We start from the raw sequence: 21,615 nt of genomic DNA, 5'->3' as shown, positions 1-21,615 counted from the left end.
TGTCTCCTCCATTCGGCATATGGGTATAGATGGAATTTAAAAAGCGGTTGAGCTAGCTAAACAGGGCTCATCGCTCGAAGCTTTTCGATGATCATGTGCGGTGCATTACTCTTATAATTGAAAAGAGGAGACTGTAAGCTCATGATGAGCATTCTGACTAGACGCTGCCTTCTGGCGTAACATGCTTTTAAAATAGGCCTTGCCAGTGACAGCATATATAGTAAGTGAGGGTTGGAGGAGGAAACGATCGAGCACGATTTGTGCTTGTGTCCTGCGTTCGCAAGGCGAAGACTCCAGGGTTTATGAATGACACTATCAGATCTAGAAGCAATAAATAGGGAAGGTTCTATAAATCTTCTAGCATTTGCCAGGAGGGCGGAGTTGTTTTACAAACATAGGTCCTGGTTTCTGATAGCGTTTTTCAGTTTGGTTGTTGAGCAAACTTCTGGTAACACTATGGGCTCAATCAGTATATTTGAGGTCCTCACGAATCATCAAATTCAACCTAACCTTTATTGCAATTTTTTTTAGTTACTGATTTAACAATAATATCTTCAAGTATTACAACACAAACAATTGAAGTTATTTAATTAATATGAAACTCAAATTTAAGATGCATCTCTGTGTCTTTTTAGGCCGGTATTAAGCTTTCTGCACACAACAGGCATAACTGCATATTAAATTATGTCAAAACTTTTTATTGAAATAGCGGTAAATCGGGTGAATACATATGTATAACTGTTAATCAGCATAATTGCCCGCACAATACACACCTTTAAACAAGATCAACAACAACAATCACATCATTCCCATATGCATTCAATAATAATCCAACTACAATAAAAAGCAATAACGTCATCATTAATAGGAGACACAAATAAGCATAACGAGTAATAACATACAAACAACAACAATAATTAATGATGGAGTAATAGCTATTGTTGAATGCCAATAATACGTGTGTCATAATAACAACAACAAGATTAACTAACCCTGGAGTAAAATATCTAACAAGTAAAAAAAATACTAGTTTACAATGCATCCGATTAAAACTTCAAAGTTTAGAGTGAACTCGAGTGAATAGAAATGGAAAAACCCCTAGCACAGCATTCCTTATAAAACAGACCGACGAAATTTTAAAAATTTCCGACCGAGAAATGAGCTTATACGAAAAGTCTTTGGTCCGCTGGATCTAAATATTCAGTCGAATTCACCCTTTTAGTTCTTGTTTGTTTCGCACTCAATACGTTATGAAAGGTTGCTGCATGGGATGCATTCGTGAAATTTCTTAAATTATTCTCATTAAACCACTTACTTTCCATATGAACTTAAGGAAAAGCGAACGACTACCGGAAATCCCATCTTAACTAACCGAGTGTTTTCGGTTGATGCCAGACAGGGCGATGTCAAAATATATTCATTGGAAAGAAGAGAACTTCCGGCTCATTTGGTCCTGATTATAGGACACAATAACAAAGGCTAGATTTGAAAATCGATATATTTCTCTTGGCTGGGGGAAGCTGTTTGCTAGGGTAACAATTACGAATTTTGAGTATAGATATCATACTGATTTCAAGTATTGCTAAACAAGGTTTAAAAAGAATCTATACTAAATACTAGAAGACCCGGCAGACGTTGTTCTGCCCTAAATTTGGCCTATCTGCATACATTTTAATAAGCGCTTTCCGTCTGACTCTGCCCTCCCCCTCTTCACTTTTTCCTAATCCTTTTATTCAATCCTCCCTCCGTCTTTTTCGCTTAATCTATCTCATTCAATCTCTTTCTCAATCTTCTTCTCTCTTTTCTCTTTTCTCTTCTCTCAATTTGTTTTCATTCTTCTGCATCCCTTATTGCCTGTCCCAGAGGGTGGTGTGTATTTTGTTCCAGTTCCAGTCACACTCCGAGTCTCAGTCCCAGTCCTAGTCCTAATCCCAGTCCCAGTCCGTCTCTGGATAATATATTACTCTGTACTAAAGCACTCATCAACAGCTTTCATTTGATATCCATATTGTATAAACACTGTCAAAGCATTCACTGGCCCACGTTTTGGCCTATATCTCGAGACCCTACTCACCCAGGGGTATGAAAATTACCCTCTACTAGAGCACTAATCAACAGCTGTCATTTGTTATCCATATTGTATAAACACATTCTAGGGGTACTCAGGTCTACGTTTCGGCCTATATCTCGATATCCTGTACATCGATCGCAACCAAACCTATGTAGTAACCACCGCGTGAGGTTTACGCAACTTATGTGGAAGTTTGAACAAAATTGGCCGACGCATCTCTTCAAACACCGGCGACCCACTAACACACATTTTAGCCTTTCTTTATATATACATATATATAGATTTCTATTTTTCACACTTCACTATAATATTAAAACGAAATGCAGATTTTCGTTTCTTTTGAAATTCGGCTAAAAATTGCACATGGAACAACTAAAGACTCTCCTGAATTAAAAAAAAATGTCATAGGACCTCTAAATCGCGGGCCCCCTCAGAAACCCCGGACCCGGTGATAATCCCTCCCCCCCCCCCCCCCCCACCTTCTCGGCGGGCCTGGTGATGTGCTATACTTGCTGTCATTCGCTATAATATTTTTTATTGATAAGCACGTTGTTTAATTAAGCATCAACCAATTACACGGAAGGATATCCGCACCACCTGAAAATGTGAGTACCGGTCCGTATACGTAACATTTTATTATTACGTATAAACAAATAAAAAAATTTGCAATAAAATAATATTGCGACTATAGACTGAGATATAACCTATCCTATATTTCAAGTTAGATCGAACTACATACGGGCTGCAAAACAAATTGAAAATCGGTTCAGTAGTTTAGAAGTCCATCGGGAACAAACATAGTGACACTTGATTTTTATATATTATGATATACATAGGTGACATTTGGTTTGTGCAGAAATCATGTTCCAGCTTTGATTTTATTTCCATGTTCTAAAGTAAAAAAGAGTTGATTCGCGGAATATATAAAATAGAGAGAGAAAAACATACATAGCGATCAATTGGTTCTTTGCTTTCACCGAAACTTCGAAAAGATACAGTGAAATAATCGTTGCCAAAGAGTACAGTTATAAAAATATCGCGTACTATGTATCGGTATCCAATGTCAAAACTATCGATATGGTTGGGCATCTTATTCCTGTATTAAACTCTTGCATTTATTATATCATCTGCAACTTTTAATAACTCCAATGTATAAGAAGTTATTGATATTAGAGAAATTTTAAAAATTTCCACACTGCGTTGGTCACGTTTCTGAATTTCACTTCTCATCAGCTATCTTTTCGTCAGCTGACTTTTGAGCTCGAAATCTCCTACTTTCATATTGGATACCCCACGAAGGCGATGACGTGTCCACTCAAATCAGCAATTGGTACCAAGGAAAGCGATTCTTAGGAGCTGGTCAAACATTCTTTTACCCGTTTTGATCATAAGGTTAGGCCGACGACGGCAGATATGTGGATAATAAGGTTAGGTTGATGAATGCTCCACTGAATCGTTTGTAATGTGTCGCTAATAGCGTTTTCTTTTCTAGAAAGAAAATGTACCTTTATTTTGCAATCTTAGTTTCTAACTTCTAAAGTAGCTCACCCAGCGCTATACAAAATAATATTGTAACGAATGTTAGCAGCACTGAGCGATGCTATCGTCTCTAAGCGATGCTAACCAGTGACGTGAATGCACATCAATAATTCATCATTATGTATCTACATAAACGAATAAATAATTGCGTCTACACATATGTACGTATACGAACATCTGAGCGGCAATGCACAAATACATGCATATATCTTATCTGAGTTGTCACAAGAGAGAGCAATAATTTGTGCACGTAGTTGTGGCTGGCGATTTTGTAGCCGAAACAACTAGTAACTTCTGGAAATCGAAGAGCCTAGAAGTATGCAGCGTAAACTATAAAAGCGGCGCCAGCGAGTAAGAAGTAATTCAGTTTGATTTGAATTGTCAAGCAGTTACGAGTAAGACGATATCTAGCGAGCAATAGCACTATTATTTTGAAAGTCAGTTTCCTTTAAGCTATCAGTTTGGTTATTAAGCTATTCGTTGCACAGTTTGAGTGTTATTGTGAAGTATTTTAATAAAGGCCATTTTTCCATTATTCAATATTGGAGTTATTTATTCAACAGTTTAGTGATTCGAACTTAGCAGAGGATTGCAAATAAGAGGATTTGCAAGTAAATTCGTTACAATATATTTGTAGGTAATGAGATCCCTTTTCGTATTAAGTGGAAAATTGTCTGTGAAAGGGACACAACATTCGACGAGAGATAGGAGAAGACACAAGAGGGCGGCATGATTTTCAGAAAGGAAAACCTGTGGAGCATTCATGTGACGAAGAAAATGATCGATCTAACGTAAGCGTATATATGCGGGTCAAAGAACATTTGACTAGGCTCCGAGCGGGTTAGGGGCTTAGAATATACACGCGGCATGTATGTATGTCGTAAGAGGCGACTATAATACCCAATTGATTCAAGGGGGTGTGTAGTGTAACCATTTCAAGGTGTTGCCAACGCAAAATACAGCTTCTCCAACCTCACCTACTCGTGGCGAATCCTGTTTCACTAACATCCGAGGCTCTGGCGACCCCAAGTTCCTCATGGATCTAGGGTGTAGAGGGGCAATATGGCCTTGATGGTTTCATGTGGTCATACTAAATCGTTCCCGAGATGGGCGAGCTGGTGCCCTAATGGTGCTTGTTACTTGTTTTATACACAATTAGGTACATATTAACTATATATTTTTAATACAATTTGTTTGGAATATTTTTGTGGTCTTTAAAAAGAACTTGACCAGTGACATTATACTTTCTAGTAGTGCATTATAAACAATGCTCCCCGCGTCATTTTGTTTAATACAATTTTTTTTTTGTTGTTGCTATTAGAGAAAAATTACGAAATTTGCACACGTATTGGGAATTGCCGAAGAATATTTCTCGACTTTTCGTATTGTTCTAAGATGTGTTTAAAATTCTGAGAAATTTTAGTATTTGAATTCTTCCCTCTCCCATATTTGTGCCTATATCCTTTCATTCGATTCAAGTACAATAGACAAATTTGTCTGAATTCAATCCACAGTTCTTCTAAGTTTATGAGTACGGCTGCCTATTATTTGGAGTAATTGTTTTGTCTTCAAACAAAAGTACTATCAGCACTCCTCATTTGATATAAGTGTACGGATGAATGAGAACATATTTAGTGGAATCAGCAATTTCTTTCTGCATTGCAGGGACTTTCGCCTTTGCCCAGCAAATGAAATGGTAAGAATAAATAAATGAAAGGCGCGATAATCTCCGAAGAGATTTAAGGCCGAGCTTCTCTTCAAATTTACGTCGTGCTTCCTTAAATTTTTCCCACAAATTGGCGGGACGGGACCTACTTGTTTTATGCCGACTCCGAACGGCATCTGCAAGGCAGACGACTTTTCGCTGGGAATTTTTCATGGCAGAAATACACTGGGAGTGCTTGCCAAACACTGCCGAGGAGCGAGCCCGCTTAGAAAAATTTTCTTCTGATTGAAAAACTTGTTTCTAAAATTCTGATATTGCTTTGCCCGGTGCGTGAATCCAGGATCTTCGGTGTGGTAGGCAGGGCACGCTACCATCACACCACGGCGGCCGCCTGTATATAAGAACTGTTCGTAATTATGATTCAAGGTCAAAATCTCATCCAATACAAATTGTCACTTATTAAAACTGAACTATTTCTTTTTTGGTTTGTTTTGGATTAGTTCGAGATTGGGAATGCATATGTTTATTTCGTGTGTTATTATAAATTTATATATATAAATTTGTCTGTATATATAACACACATCTGTATAATAAGAGTAAAAATAAAACGGTACCTACATATATATACATACATATGTTTGTACTTTATATGTAGAAATCACATCATCAACGGAAGATACTCGCAATAAATACGCCTACAACATAAGCGATAAATAAGCGCAAATAATACTTATGCATTATTTCATACATATATCAATATCCCATAGATACAAATCAAGAGTGGTTTATAAGATTTAAAGTTAAAGTGGCGTAGCCAGAGAATGAGATGGGGTACACTTTTATTTGTTGAGTTAAAACGGAAATTGTTTTTGCTCCAAACAGAAAATAATAGAAAGAAATTTCACAAAAATAAATACAAATATATAAATCAATAGGGGTATTCTCTTTGAATCCGTACAAAACGTAGAAAACTTTTCCTTTTCACTGTCACACATTTTCTACACACAACAACAAGATACAATGGTGAAAGCTGTGTATATTTGAACAGTAAATTTATAATTTTAACAAACTTTGCGAAAACTGAAAGATTCAGCTACTAAGGCTGACGACAGAGTGGAAGCGAAAGACGGAACGCTATGAAAATCATTTCTAATGGAAAATTCTGAAAGATGCTTCTCGCATAGCTTTTAGCGTGCGCTCTGTCGTCAGCTAAACATTTTAAAGGTATGTACCTGCGTAATTGGTGCATTCTCTGTGTGTGTTAAATTTAGCCTAGAAAATATGGAAAAGATTCCACTCTTTCTACGAATACTAGAACGAGAGAATTGCCTTCATTCTTAACAAATTTCGATTCGGATTTTTGTTTGCCAAAAAAATATATTGCAAAAATCTCTCTCTAAATGTTAATACAGTTCTACAAATTTTAAATATTCTGGATCTTCATCTACTATTACTCATATTTCGGAACCACTATGATATACATACATATATCCCCCATATTATCAAAACTGTCTACGCCACTCTAAGGCAAGACGTGTACTGGCGTATGCAGGTGTTTCTATATATGTACAATGGGGTGACCCTTATATGTGTATCAAATAAGCGATTCTCATTCCTTCATATGGTAATGCTTAGGTCAAATATATCACATGTAGATGTCGGTACCGGTTGAAAACAGTTAAGGAGTGTCGCAAATCGCTTAAATTTGGGACTTTTCTATGGATACTCAAAAAATGTTACCTCATTTTATTTATATCTCATTTTAGTTGTATCGATTATATTGTAGCAGACGATATAAAATATAAAATTTTGTACAGACCGGCATTCGGAAGAGTTAAAATTTTAATTTAAGTATTTTGAATCTTCATGTAGTAATCTGAATTGGATCTCAATAAAGCTCGCCATAGCCATTTCCAATTCCAACGAAATTTGTTTGTGATTTCGTCTTCTATAATCGTAGCGATTTTGAGTATGAGATACAAATATATTAAATAAATAATTATAATATTTTGAGTCTCCACCACTATTTTTATAATTAGACCTCGATGCACTGCGACCTTTATTTGGATTTATTGCGATTGAATTTTCAGCCTATATGTTTGCGGAGACTTCTAAGGTACTTGGGTACCTCTTCAAGCTTTTTACTCCATATCACAAAGGAATTAAGAGTAACTCAACCAGATGGGTGAATCTCTCCTGCCTTGCCAGGGCGAAGCATTAGCAGAGAATTGTATATCCGATGGATTTAACTTACGTAAGTGATATCGCAAACTACAGTGTCCCATGTCTCAGTTAGAGTTCGTAAGGCCTCTTTGTTTAGATTAAAGAGTTTGGCTGATACTCTCGTTGCTGGTATCGATTTCTCCGCCCATAAATAAAGCCCCCGCTTTTCTAGTTTCAAGCTTTAATCCATATGTGAATCAGACCTCTGAGTCAAAGTCAGTATATGAATTCCTTTAATATATACTTTAAAGTCTTAATGCAGCAAGTGTTTCTCTGTATAGAAAAGGGAAGAGGGGTATTCCCACTAAAGCGCTAGAGTCATCATCGGGGACGTTTGCATCACACCCGTTATGCCGATATACATTAATCGATGTTCAGCCACCAAACTAAGAAAACATGTGTGACTGCTGGCTTCATAACATAAAAAAATAATAACTTTTTCCATTCTGAGACACGCCTCAACCGTCTTCTACCGCAACCACAATTTACATGAAATATTTTTCTATTACCATTTAAATGGATGTGAATGGTAGAGATATATTTTTTCTTATTAAAAGGGCTACCCTAATGCACATATGCATAAGGTGCATTCCTTCCGAAATCAATTAACGCCAAAAACCATTGTCAGAATATTTATTTTAACAGTACTTTCTAAAAATTTGTTTGAAGAGGGCCCTTCCTACAGCAACCCAAAGAAGTTGTTATTATAGAAGAGGTGGAAAAGTCCAATAACTTCCTATCAAAGATGCTTTTGACTGGATACACCAGAGCTTATCCCCTAGGAAGATTTAGAGGAATACCAAAGACGTTATGGTGGAGCAAGGAGCTGAGTCTTGTTAGAGAAAAAGTAAAAGAATGTTCAGGCTGGCAAAGGTAGCGGAAAGCGAAGCCTGTAGGGAGTAAAAGGATCTGTTGAGTACATAGATCTGTCTACAAGTGCGAAAATCATAAAGTGATAGATCCTCATGGAAAAATTTTTGCACGGACATTGAGTGCCTTAGCGAAACAGTGCGATTAAGGAAAGACCAAACTAGAGAAAATATTGTGCATTCAAGTACTTCTCGACGCACAAAATACAACGGGAGATGATGCAGAAGAGCTAGTAACAACACTATCACTTCGTTCACGGAGCGAGTACTGTCAAGCTTGGTGCCTTACCACAATATCGAATGGACGTTAAACACTTTTTTTAGCCGAACCCAGATGGTATATTTCCTTCCATGTTACAAATCTCGAGCGAGCGATCGCGCAATGGCTTAAAACAATATTCGACGAGTGCAAAAGACTGAATCAAGTACCGAACTCTTGGGGAACTGCTCGTTTCGTTTCGGTTACCGAAGGCGAAGAAGATCAGTCATATGCTTCGCAAACACGACAGACCCATTAACTTTACATCATTTCTCCTCCAAACGTTTCAGAGGCTGATAGATGTCTAAATAAAGTCCAACATGGATAAAAAACTCCTCTTCAAAACACAACATGTATATTCCTAAGGAGATCCATACACACTGCTCTGCATAGGGTGGTTATAAACATCGAGAAAGCTTTGGAATACAAAGAGTACTCCTTAGAAGTATTCTGGACATTGCCGGAGGTTTCAACAATATCTCTAAACAGGCGTTCATGGAGGGTCTTAAGTACATTGAAGTACATCCAGCTGCATGCTTAATTGCAGGAAAATTGCTTCGCTGTATGAGGCCACAAAATCGGTGGATAGGAGCACGCGCAGATCGTTGTATTGTCGACCCTGCTGTAGGCGCTGGTCATCAGTAAACTACTCGGACGGTTCGACAGGTCCTGGTTTCTGATAGGATTTTTCAGTTCTGGTAACACTATGGACTCACTAAGTCTAAAAGAGGTCCTCACGGACCAGCCAATTCAACCTAACCTAACCTAACCTAACCATTAAAATCAAAAAAAAATCATGCTAGTTATTGTTCGTTTTGAGATAGAGTGACCCATTGAGATACATATGTAGCTATGCATACACCGGCATTCATGTTCAATGTGAGCATCCACACAAACAAAGATATGAAACTGGATGCTGAACATAAAGAGATAAAAACTTCAATGCCACTTTACGAAATTATAATCAATTCAGTATGAAATAAAGTGAAATAAAACGTAATGTGTTCAGTAGAAATATTGATATATGTATGGAAATGTATGCTTGAATGAATGTTTGTACGACTGATCTGTCGGAGCAGCTCAATTCAGAAGAAGTGAAAAGCAAAAGTGAGTCGTTTAATTACATTAAATTGAAACTGAAAGACGAATCATCGAGTGAAGGCGGATAGTTATGCATAAATTCTTGAACCGAAGTGAATACAGAAAGAAATTAACGCAACTAAAGCCATGCGAGTAAATCAACTGAAATGGATGCTGCTTACCAAGCGGCAGTTGTCAGCGCCCAAAGTGACAGGCGAACGGACAGATCCGTTTATGCTCTTGTTTTTCAATTTGTGGAATTGCGAAAATAAAATTTGTATGCAGAAATGCCATTTTCGTAAATAAAAATTTATTTAAGAAATAAGATATTAATATGGCTGAGTCAATTAATATGTAATTTACAGCCTCCGTGAGATTTTGATCCAACTCTATCATAATTCACGCAAAATACTAAGAGTTTTGCTTCGCTGTTTTTATTGCATCCGAATGACTCATAAATTGTTAAATTCAATATACGCACTCTCACTCTTATTATACCTAAGCTTGAATATAAGAAGATGCCGAATCTATGCACTGATTGCCATACAATGCTAGATGGGGTTCTGAAAAGCCTCGTGTGTAATTTGGGCTTTGTGGAATTTGGTGGATATTGTTGGCATCAACAATGAGAGTCAAACGAACTTTGGCTCCGAATACAGTGCTTATTTTCAAAAGCCACGATAAGCAAAACTTACACACTTCTTACAAAACTCCTCACTATATTTGGAATATTAGAATTCGCTAACGAAGTGAGAGTTTAATTTCTACAATTCGATACACTATTTTCAATCAGAAGCAGTCACCATAGCCTTCTACGCAGATGTTGACACAATAGGAGCAACAGAACTGGTATTGAAAGTAAATTTCACAAACTTTTTCTTTCAAGAACGCGAGAGGCTTTTACTTAAATGGACGGAAATAACAATACAAAAATTCTCTTTGAACGCAAAATTGACGTGATATCTTTGTAACCTTGAAAGGCACAATACTTATATTTAAACGGAACAATCTCGCCAGGACGACGAAGAACTGGGTGTGCCTACGCTTAGTAATACCTCTCATGCACTAAAAAAAAACTTTGCATTGTTAGAGCGTTTTTAATTTTTAGTTTTCTTTTGTAAAATGCTACCGACTTCTTCGGTTCAATCAAATCTATGGAGGCCACCAAAATAAATGCTAAGCAAGAAGTTCATGCCGACATGCCACGGCCCGAGTCATCCTAGCAGACGTCTATTTAAAGCTGCAGCGCCTCTATGCCATTTGGCGTGATAAAGTTATTCCTTAATCACCACGTAAATGTACCAAAATTTTACCAAAACAGTCCTAGAACGAGAAGAAATCTCGAAATTGTTTGGAGATAGTCTCGAAATTATTCCGACAGCAACACAAAATGGGTCCACAACAACTGCGAAATAGTTGGGAGATAGTCTAGAAATACCGCCGAGATATGGCCAAAAACATTGCAGAAATGATCCCGAAACAGCTCCGAAATCATTCTCAGATTAATCCCATAAACCGCTCCAAAATGGTCCTCAAAGTATCCCAAAACAATACCGAAAAAATTCCAGATTATCAAGAGAGATAACACCAAATCGGATCGCGACCGAAACAAAAGTAAATCGAAAAATTCATAAACAAAGCCAAGTTGATTCGGAAAACAATCCCAAGATTATAATATAGTAGTCCCCAAATACTTCCAAAACATGATTTGAAGGAAGTTCCGTAAGGATTCGAAGCTGACGGGAAGTGAACTTAAAAAGTAGCGAATATAGTCGCTAGAGGAAGGAAAAGCCGGCACTGCTCACTTTTTCACAACCCATGGAACTCATTATATATGACCTAGATACCAAATACTATTGATACAGCTCAAACAGACTCAAATCTGAGAAAAAAATTTAAAGGGATCCTAAAACAAAATTTTACTTGGTAGCTTCGAAAATGCCTTGATAAGCTATCACTTTTTGAAAATTGAATATCAATTGATCAGTAAGTTGAACAAAGTGAATTTAACAAATACTGATTGACAGTTGTATATGATTCTTTTGTAAGGGACTATAATGTCAAATAAATGTAAACAAAAGGATAAACCCTATGTGGTGCATGTAGCATTTCATCACTTCTGTTTTTTTTTTTTTTTTTTGCATTTCACCTTGTGTGACAGCTAGATTTATGACTACAAAGAAAAGAATATAATAACTGCATGAACTGACGGTACTTATATCAATGAAATCAAACACACAAGATACATTAAAACGGTATTTTCCTAAAAATAAAACATGTCTGTTGCCCAAGATTTGTGCCTTTTGGATTAATTATCTTCCCATTTCCGACGGTACTCTTTGTTAGAATTTTTAATTTTATACACCTAACCTAAGCCTTACTTCCATGTTTCATATTTTCTCTTTTCGAAAACTGGTTTCGACAGGGCTTTCTCTTTGAGTTTTTAATTGGAAATATATGGAAATTGAAAGACTCTGTTCAATTGGAATGGACAGCTGATAAAGTCAGCTTTCTTCCCATCACTTCCGTATTTTTTGCATGCTGGCGTTTTGAGAAACTACTACTTTGCTGTCCTCGCTGTTGTAACATGCACTCATGCAATCTTCATACTTTGTGTTCCTTTTCATACTTCTACATTCTATGATCTAAGTAGAACTGTAGCAGGATTCAAGGGCTTTATAGGCGCGATAAAAAGCTTTATAGCCTTACAGCTTCCTTAGCCCAACTGTCAACCTCACTTACGTGAAGGGATTGCTGTAACAAATATGAAAGTATCATACACATATTTAGAAGGCGAATCTCTGGCGACCCGAAGATCCTCACGGAACTAGGAGGAGGGTGACGGGATTGGCTTGAAGGTTATATATTTTCACAGTTCTTCGTTCCAGGATGATCGGGCTTGTAACTTAATGGCGCCGGAACGTACAGGATCAACAATCCAAAAAGGAAAATCAACATCGATAAAACTTCCCGAAGTCGACATACCCTACTGTTCTTGGCGTGTTCTTATCGCTAAAGATGGTGCTTTTTATTATAAGCTTTTATTTACTTTCACTTTTGTTGTCTGTAATGGAATCTTGCAAGTTAAATTTGATACACTTCCCGGTGTCTGATTGAGCTGAAATTTTGCACACGTGTATAACTCCGATGACAATGCAATATTACTTTGTTGGAATTCGATAAATTAATCGATAACACAGTTATCGGTAAAGATTTGTATTTACTTTGGCATAACAGCCTAAGTCCCATACAAACACGCCGGTACCTATCCGTGGAGTGTGATATTTGGACGTAGTGAATCACGTGTCACGCGTGGTGAATCTCATCGCTTGCGAAAAGCGGAGACACAACCCTCTGTTGTATTTCTGTGTATAACCAACATAGCTGAATTTTTAAGGCTGTTTAACCCTGTAATCTTTTCTGTAATTTATTTTGCTTTTGGAAAAATTACCTATTTGAAAAAAGCTGGCTGAAAAATATTGGCATAACAGCTTAAGTTAAATCAAGAATGGAAAATCTTTGGAAAATTTGAGCAGATGTGGCAATTTCGCGCGTCCGTTGAACGAAATATTGACAATCTGCTGATCATCGCTAAGAAATTAGCGACATTCCATCAACTAAGCAGCACTTTAGCAATACTACTGTTATTATTTGGCCGCTCAAACACACAAATATTAATTGTGCATTAAATCTAAAATATACAAATACACCATAATAATTTACACGGCCAAAGCCATAATAATTCACACGGGTCATCAATTCTTTCTCTGATTCAAAATCTGAACTACCAGCGTGAAATCTGAACGTTGACTACCGTCAACAGCTCAGTGTCATCACTGCCAGTAGCGCCAATAACACCAAACTCGTGCCTGATACACAAAAGTCGTTTCACTCAATAGCGCAAGTAAAATGTACTACGCACTCACTACTAAGAAGCGTCAAAAATTCGCTTGGAGTAATTTCGTCAATGAGCTACCATTGAGCTGGCACCGCATTGGCACTGGCGCCATGCAATTTACATCACTAATATTGCGCGAATGCCCAGGCTCATGACTTCAGTACTTATATTTACAATGCTTTAAACTTTAAATACACCTCTGAAGTTGCTGCGCATAAAATGTGTACTAATAAATTCCAATACGCATTATACGCAGATGTAACTGATATATGTGTTTTTGTTTCACCCCCTATACTTATATTTAAAGCTTTTATAAGAACAAGCTTCTATTACTTGTTAATAAAACGAACTAAAAAGTAAAAAATAAAATTAAAGAAAAAAAAACTTTTTTAAAAATAAGTTTTTATTATTTTGGTTAATAAAATTAACTAAAAAGTAAACAATAAATTGACTCTAAAGAAATATAACACTTTATAAGTTCATTGTAAGCTTAAACGATAATTAGTCTTTTTCGTCTGCGACAAAAAAATTCTATATTGTACATAATTATATATTTTTAACATTAAAACTTTACACCTAAATTATTAAATCTTACAGTTTATATCACAGTCCTAATTGTTCTAATAAAAAACGTGTTAAATTTTGATGGTATAATTAAGAACATTTAGGATCTCCTTTTCTTGCTATCGCAATGTAACACGCTTTTATTAGAACAATTAGGACTGTGATATAAACTGTAAGATTTAATAATTTAGTTGTAAAGTTTTAATGTTAAAAATATATAATTATGTACAATATAGAATTTTTTTGTCGCAGACGAAAAAGCCTAATTATCGTTTAAACTTACAATGAACTTATAAAGTGTTATATTTCTATAGAGTCAATTTATTGTTTACTTTTTAGTTAATTTTATTAACCAAAATAATAAAAGCTTATTTTTAAAAAAGGTTTTTTTTCTTTAATTTTATTTAGGATGGAAACTAACTTTGACAAGTTCAAAATGCATAACTTTTGACAGATTTTCTGAAAGGCTTAAGATTTTTTTCCTTTTGACATTTTAATCTGGTACTTTATGAGCAAATACCAGTGAGCGAATGAGCTGAAAGCTCTTTCAATATGAATTTTATTTTGAGGAAGTCAAAAATTTTAATACGATATAAGTGATGACTATTTCAATGACTTTTCAATAAAGAGTTCTCAAGTTCTTAAACTCCAACTGATGAAATAGATATATATTTATCCTGAGTTTTTTTTTTTTAATTCAGTGAAAGATATAAATGTTGAATTTATCAATGAGGAGCTTTTCTGAACCCTGCGCTCTAGGATCGTTATTAAAGCTAAGTTATCGTGGGCACCAGGGAGTAAGTTGAGACTTAAGCAGTTGCGCAAGTCCTGTCCTTTTGAAAAATGTAATTGAAAGTCGATTAGTTTAAGAATTTATGCAATTTGATCTGTAGAGATACTAAGTCCAAGTATATATTTTCCATTTTCGTACTCAACTTCTCGTTGGTAATTACATAATCAGATTTCACGTAGACAAGTTTAAGAGATGCTGATTTTTTCCTAGCTTTGGAGATGGTTGTATTGTTACTTGGAGACTCGAAATAAATAAATAGCCAAATATCGGAGTCTATTCATAGTCTGATATTCATATTTGGGCTTATATATTATGTAAGTATCTATCGTTGCTTACTTCCTGTATCTCAATACTATCCGCACCTATTTACTTCTTTATCGGCTCTAAAAGTTAATTTATGTATATATATTCAAAAACCATTTACCGCTCAATATTTTAGTTCAATGTCAATATCTGCCCCATGAATTATAAATTAGCCGCCAAACTCAGCATTTACATGTTCCAGCATATTATTTGTACATATATATATTAGGGTGGTTCTTATAAAACAACTAAACAATTTTTTTCAGTATCACCTCTTCAACCGGTAACAGCAAGGTCAATAATATCACATGTAAACTTTGGACCCGTTTGAAGACGTTTAAAAGGTGCGGCACAGTAGTTAAAATTCTGATTTTAATATATTGAGTCTTACCAAAGTCATCTGTAAATATTTGGGTGGCCCCTATTCGACAAGCCTTCCAATCAAGACCAAAATGTGATTTTGCCCACTACATAATTATTGATTTTGTTATTAAATATCCATAGAAAAAATTTGTTTTTGACCCCTGTGAAACAGCCTCTAGGACTCTCCAACTGGGAAGAAATTTTTTTGTGATATTTTTGGTATTACCGCTTGAACGAGTGAGCGTAGAAAGACTGTAACTATAGTAACTTGATTTATGGGGACCAGCCTAATGTACGTACGTGTTTAAATGTATGTGCCTTTTGTGAATCTGTTCATATTACAAAATGACCTTCCAAAATTTTATTTATAATTAAATTTACATTTGTTGAGTTTTTTTTTTTTTTTTTTTTTTTTTTTTGATCTTGGTTCGTTTCAAGTAATTTTCTGGTTTTCTAAAAAGTTTTGATTAATTACTTTGTGTTCAACTACGCACATACTAAAGGGGCAGCATTTTTTTGTTCTAATAATACTTTATAATTAAATTTCAAAGTAGACTGAAAAATCTAAATATTTGATGCCCAGTATTGGTTCTAGATGGTTATGTCCCAAAAGTTTGTTTTGGTTTAATTCCCTCAAAGCTTTTGTCATTTAGTACGCAATAGAGCAGCGTTGGCCATTTGGAACGCACGCATGCTAAATTTTGTATGTACTTTGAAGCAGTGTTGGCAATGCTTCAGTGGGGTCACGGTACAATTTGCATGTTCATACGTGCGTAATATTCCAGTCAGGTCAAGGCAGATATTTCAAATAGTATGAGATATTATTAGTAACAGCGCATAAAAGTGCGCAGGGGTAGTTGTTTTAAGAAAACTTTTAAGATGCTAGTACGGAAAGACTGTTCAGGATCATTTCTGGATCTAAACGCGTTTTTACCGGAGCTACTTGCATTTATTTGAGATAACCTTAGCTTTAGGTTTAGGTACATGTCAGAATCATGAAGGAACAACAAATCTTTGGCTTTTAACTATAATATTCTTTTTAAGTTAATCAAGGGCATTATGCAATCAATTCGAATGCAAATTTTTTTCGGAATACTTTGGGAGCAGTCTAGGGTCATTCACGTAATCACCTTGTGACGAAAACGGATTAATTGAGGAAATATTTTGTTAACATGACATTCCTAATTTTTAATCCCTTTGCTATGAGATTTTTTTCTAACTTTAAACTTTTTAGCCGCAGTGACGTTTTGAGACTAATCAAGTTCGAAAATGTGGATTTTTAATTAACTTTCTGAAGAGAAAACAGCTACTTGGCGCGATTTGGAGGTTTAAGTCGAACTTCTCTCCAAATAGCGTCCTGCTCCATTTTAACTTTCTCCTACAAATTTCTAAGACGGAATCTACATTTTTTATGCAGACTTCGCACGGTAGCTGCAACGCAGATAAATTTTCACTGAGAAGCATTTCAGGGCAGAAATACAATCGGAGTGTTTTCCAAACCACTGCAGAGGGGCGACCCTACTAAAAAAATTGTTTCTTATTGAAAAAACTGTTTTCAAAATTTTTGATGTTGCTTTGCCAGGGACATGATTCCAGGACCTTCCGTCACGTTCTTGGAGAAGGTGACTTTATTTGTCACGAGTGACTTACATATATTATGTTTTTCAACCACTGAATAGTATTGCATTAAAAGGTTCTTATCACTAATGCCTTTTTGTCACTGGAGATTTTTAAAAGGCAACATTTTTAGAACACATTACTTTTAATTTCAAACTGTGGTTCAATTCTAACTCTATGTATTGCGTATTTCAAACGAATTCTGAGATAGGGCGTTTTGAAAAAGTATTTTCAGAAAGGGCATTTTCGAACTGGGAGTCGGGAAGCAATTTCCGGATATTTCATCGTTCCAGAGTTAATATTATTTTCTGCATACAATTTTTTTAATGCAAAAAAAAAAATGTTAACCATTCTTAACCTTCTCGAAAGTTAAGTTATATTTTAGATTGCTTTCAGCTTGAGATTAAGCGAAGAGCTATGGCAATCTTCAATGTTGTTGCTGCCGTGAAGCCCAAATTGAGAATCGGTATGTTCTCAATAAAACGGGCACTTTTTTATTGCATCACTGTTATTTCACACAAAAAAATATAAGGCTAACTAAAGGACTGCTTTTTATCAAGGGATGCTTACCATCATTATGGCATGAGATCAATTTATGACTTTGTTTATACACAAATATAAATAAAATTAGCAAAATGAAAAATCTTTATAACAGCTGCATTAATACGTTTATATTATTAAACATCTATAAACAAAAATGAAAACAAAATAAATATATTTCGTCACTTTAGAGTGTAAAAGTGCTAAGTAACATATCTGTCAAAAATTACTTTTTTCATGTTGTTATACGAAGAGCTTATCACTTCTTTTTGATTATTTTCCATACAACGCCTTGTAATACTATGTTCAAACAGAAAAATAAATTGAGGCGATTTCTATTTAAATTGAGTGAAGTTCATACAACTCAATTTAGCTTACAAAATAGTAATTTGATAGCTGGTTGGCTCACCTCTACAGCAACAACATACCTTTGTTCAGATTGTCAAAATCAGCGTGTTGGTTTTAGACGAATGGAATGGAATGAAAACATAAAACTTTGAAATTTTTGTGTGTTGTAAGAAAATGTGTTCAATGTTTTGGTTTCATTTTGAGTTTGCCATCTTCTTTTGACAATTCCTACTCCAGTTAAATGAAAAAAATTAAATCAGCTGATGAGATGAGCCAACCATATAGTTGAGCCATGTGTAACTTACGTTTAAATCTACTCAATAAACGCACTTTACAAGGTTGCATTTGCAGTTTGAAATAACTGATTACGCAATTTTTTTTTTTTTGAATTGGCAATTTATTATTAAAATTTATTATATGATAAATTGCGTAAGAAATTGCCCAAATGGTATAAATTGCCAATTTGGTGTGTATTTGTACATAGTATAAAGCAACATGTCAGTTGGTTGAAATCAATGAAAATTTTCTCTTGACTTGACATTATTCTGCACGGCGAATTGGTTGAATTCGCTTTGCCACCACCTGGTATAGATTCGGGTTGGGACCAGCTAATACTTCATCAACTAGGCAAAAGGTAGCTTAATTTAGTAGATATTAGACAAACAAGCTAACTCTGTACTGAGTTTATTTAAATAATTGTTCGCCTGCCCTGCACAATTTCTTTTATGTCACTTAGCTGATTTATACTCTAAGCCAACGCGTGATCATAAAGTGAACTGTGTGCATAAGCATCACGTTTGAAACAAATTTATTTAATTGAAAATATTGCATCTGATTTTTATTGCACCCACACTTTAAATTTCTTTTAACGCATCCACAATAGCAATTCGAAACAGTTTGTTCATTTAAATTGTGCATTTTATTAATGGATGCATAGTCGCTTATACAAATAAACATTGTACAATTTCGATGAAATGTATTTTCAGCATAGTTTTCGTTTTGTTTTCCCCGTTGCGCTCTTTTTTCTTTTTGAGTGGGCGCACATATTTCGTTCCACACAATTATTTTTTGTGTTGGATCCTCACCCAAAAAAAAAAAAACATCAGTGATTTATTGCATGCGGTGACCTCAAATTACATCAAAGTATTTTGAGTGGAAAAGATGATCCACATACGATATGTGCGCGTACCAACTCTAAAATATAAAAAATTATTTATTATTTATAGAGCAATATCAGAAAAATATGAATCGAACATACAGTGAGGATTCTTTGTTTTATGTGTACAATTTATTAACGACCCAAATTATTGACAGTTTGTAACGAAAATTTATTTTACGTTTCATTCGTAAGAGGGTGTGGTGGAAAAGGTCACACATTTGGACAAAATGCAATGGGTAATAGTTGGATAGACCTGTTAAATAATGGTAAGTTGTCAAAACGATTATAAGTTTATATAATTTTGAAGTTTTTTGTATTCTAGGGTACATTTCGAGTTAAAATTTGAGTATAGGTATCGATGCCTGGTCCCCTTTAATTCCAGTGTCTTGAATAAAATGTCGTCTCTAAGCTCACCAGATTGGCAGCTTTTGAGATAAGTTTTATGGAAAATATGCTAAGATTTATTACAACTCCCTGAGTTTTAAAATTTGTATACACATAGTTTTATTTTACAAATATCTTCCTTATTTGCTGAAATTATCAAGTTCAAATTACATTCAGATTCGTTACCATATCGAAATAACTTCGGAACGCTCTTGAAGTAGCATGAATATTGAATATTTTTAAATTATATTTTTGTCTACTTACTTAATTGGCACTTAGCCGTTTAAAAGATATTTTTGGGAACCGTGAAATTTCAAAAAAATCGTTCTTTTTCGAAAATGTTACGGAGTTACTTCGAAATAATTTCGGAACATCCTCGAAACATTTCTAAAGCAGGATTACTAAAAAATTGTTTGAAGTAATTTTTATGGTGTATATTTTTCAAAACTCAATCTTTTTTTCACATTTCGAAAATGTTTCCAAGTTTTCCCGTATAGCATCACTGGTTAATTTCTTTGTCACCATGACTATTTCGAGAACGGTTCATATATTTTAAGAGAATCTATATTCTTTCACACTTTGGAGGTGGGTGCGCGGTCACAAAAGCGAGTATAACTTTTGACCTAATGCGAAATAATGACTTTTTTTCACCAAAAAATTTTTAAGGGATTGTAAAATTTAATGATATGTGTTAAAATTTTTTCGCAGGCGAAGAAGTTTTATTAATTTTTAATTATTTAAAACAAACAGAATTTTTTTGGTAAAATAATAATTTGTTATAAAAATCAATTCTTTTATTGCAAAGTGTACTAATTGACGAAAAGTTTGATGTAGAAAACGTTAAGTTTCGACAAACTGTTCACGAGTTATTGATTTTTCAAAATAACATGATAACAACACGATCAAAAACTCCAACTGTTAATAACTAATGTAAAAAAATTGTTTGCAAAAATATTTTGGGGAGATGGTCTTTACCTCCAAACCGATTAAAAACCGTATTAATCAATGAAGACTGAAACGATTTTAAATTGGCCCACTTGAGAAATTTCGACCCTTTTGCAACCGTCGACTGTTAAGGAACATACAACGTGGGCTTTAGTTGTTTCCCACAAGTCCAGTAAGAATAGAGCTGCCATTACTCAATGCCTGCAAGAATACAAAGAAGAGTAGAAAGAAGGCCTCTCCGTCAGTATCAGTAAAAAGTGGTGTACAAATAGGCCTTGTCGGACGGAACCTTTTGTATATAAAGAAGATCAGTTTTACAGCACCCGTTCAGACATAAACAGGAAGAACTAAATGGTATTTCTTCATTCTAGACTAATCGCACTTTTTGCAGGTGAACTATAAGGTTGTAGAAGTAGCGCGCTATGGCACGCATACGCAATAAAAATTTATGAATTAAAATCGAACACAGAGCACGTATTTGACCCAATCAAGCAAATTGTTGAAAATTCAACGAATCAAACCATGAATGAGTGTATTGGGTGAGAAAAAAATTCGAATAAATGAATTGAATAAATGAGCCATACATACTTTATGGATAGTATTTTACACATGATTAGTATTTATGTATTCACACAAGCCGTAAATTCGTTGACCTAAAAGAATTATTTATTTTCTTCATCACAAAGGTGAACACAGGTAGGGAATCGAATCAGTTAGGCTTCTTTGCACTATGGCTATGTCTGAAAACGCAACCACGTACAACGCATGTGAAAATTATAGAGAGGGTGACCCTTTATTGGGTTTCTCCTTTGATTTCAAAATAGGCCGAACAAAGCTATTAAGTAAGGGCCAAATTATGTACATCGCGTAGAAAATACTAAATTTTTCTTATGCGAAACAAGGATGGTAAATTATTGGAGCGTTCACTTACTGCAGTGACTGGTACTTAATCAAACTAGCTATATTAATTTATCTGGTGTTTTAGTGCTGAGTC

At 35.1% G+C, this 21,615-nt stretch overlaps 1 long non-coding RNA gene across 1 annotated transcript in view; it reads right to left on the bottom strand.

The window, feature by feature from the left end:
• Positions 1-812: 812 nt before the first annotated feature.
• Positions 813-21,615, bottom strand: part of LOC137252439 (uncharacterized) — a 135,742-nt gene continuing 114,939 nt past the window's right edge. The window contains exon 3 of the long non-coding RNA XR_010953558.1: positions 813-834. This is a non-coding gene — a long non-coding RNA (uncharacterized lncRNA). The remainder of the gene's footprint in view (positions 835-21,615) is intronic.

Source organism: Eurosta solidaginis, chromosome 5 (genome assembly GCF_040869045.1).
Source record: "Eurosta solidaginis isolate ZX-2024a chromosome 5, ASM4086904v1, whole genome shotgun sequence".
NCBI lineage: Eukaryota > Metazoa > Arthropoda > Insecta > Diptera > Tephritidae > Eurosta > Eurosta solidaginis.
The sequence above is the reverse complement of the archived record's forward strand: the minus strand, read 5'-3'. Positions and strand labels throughout refer to the sequence as shown.